We start from the raw sequence: 1,760 nt of genomic DNA, 5'->3' as shown, positions 1-1,760 counted from the left end.
CCCTGCCTCTCCCCCCGCCCCTTCCCCCACAGCTGTCAATCAAACCCTCACTGCTAGGGCACCCGAGAACCACGGGGACCCCCCGACCCCTCCCCACCTGCCCAGCCAGGGGGGAGCTGGACTCGAGCAACTGGGACACATGATGGGGTGTCCAATGCTCCCAGTGCCCCCTCCCAGTGCTCCCAGCTCTCTTCAGAGCTCCCAGTAGGACGCCCTGGTTCCCCTCCCTGCTCCCAGTTCCAACCAGTGCTCCCAGCTGACTCCCAGTTCAATCCTGGTGGACGCAGCGTTGCTCCCTGCAGCGCCATCCCAGTCTCTCCCCGCAGTGCTTCCAGTGCCATCCCCGTGTCACTCCCAGGCTCTCCTCAGTGCTCCCAGTTCACTCCCAGTTCACTCCCAGGGTCAGTCCCTGGCTCCCCCCACATCTTTTCAATCTCTCTTGTGTCTTGGGCTCACCCCAAATTGACTCCGGCTCTTTCGGATTCATCGAGGGCAGAGCAAAGGGGAATTTCTATGGAAGCTGCAGAACCCCTGCCAGCACCGAAATTCCCAATGTTTCATCCACTGTCCCAAGGCAACCCCTACTGGTGCCTAATTTGGTGCCGCTTCCCCATCGTCGGAGTTCTTATTAAAGAGAGATTGTACTATCGCAGTTATACATGATTTATTACTTCAAATAACGAACAAGCATCAGTCTCGGAGGTGTGAGATTGAGTAACAAGTCACCATAACAAGAAATACTCATAAGACAAGGGCTACACAGCAATTTATAACTTTCTAATCCAATAGGCACTTAAAACAAAACCCTGTTTTGACTTTACGAACTATCATTTGTAATACTTTGTCACTGCAGTGCAGTTGTGTCTTACCCAATAGCCTGTCATGTCCACACAGAGACTACTTTTACAACATTTAAATTCTTAATTTAACCTATAAAATCACGTTATTATACTTAAAACCCTTCACCATAACACCAATTTTCTTATAACTATAGAAACACTTGTGCTTAAGGTCTATAAATCGCTGTCAATTGTACCAAACCGAGCTTCTTCCATGGTTGTAAATCAAATCCTCCCCTAACTGCAGAAGTTTTTACTCCTCTGTTCCCTACAAACTCCTACACCCAGCTTTTCCCACCACCGACTCTGGGAAATCACGCGAGCAAAGGACCCGAAATCCCGGACATGGCACCCAAAAGGAGACACAAAACATCCTGCAGAGTCCAACCCCCAAATCCTGTGGCTGCTTTGGCCGTTCCCAACCTGGAGGACACCCCGAGACCACCCAGAGCACAGAGATGGGGACAGGGAAGCCCCGAGGCCCTCAGAGCCCCAGGATGGAGGTGGGGGGTGAGGACACCAAGACCCCCCCAAGCCAGGGGGTGCTTGAGGAGGGGCCTGCAGGGGCCCCCCAAGACCCGACAGGGTCCCCTCGAGTCAAACCCTCCCACGCCCTCTCCAGACGGGGTTTTGGGGGGCAGGGGGCACGGGAAGCTCAGGGTCTGCTCCAGGAGGAGTCTCGAGGATGCGTCGTGCCGTGGAGTCACTGCTCGTCCCGGGATCGCCTGGAGCGGTCACTCGATCTGGGCAGGGCACTACGGCCACCCCTCGTGGGTCTCCAGGAGCTGCTGTCCCGCCCGTGGGCTCCTTCCCGGGGTGCGGGGCCAAGGCACACCCCGAGGAGAGGCATTTCCAGGGTTTAGTCCCGTTCCTGTAGAGCAGGAGCCAGGGTTCCCCCAAAGGCCGGTCCCCGGTGCTCAG

This window comes from Corvus brachyrhynchos, unplaced genomic scaffold, assembly GCF_000691975.1.
Source record: "Corvus brachyrhynchos isolate BGI_N302 unplaced genomic scaffold, ASM69197v1 scaffold784, whole genome shotgun sequence".
NCBI lineage: Eukaryota > Metazoa > Chordata > Aves > Passeriformes > Corvidae > Corvus > Corvus brachyrhynchos.
The sequence above is the reverse complement of the archived record's forward strand: the minus strand, read 5'-3'. Positions refer to the sequence as shown.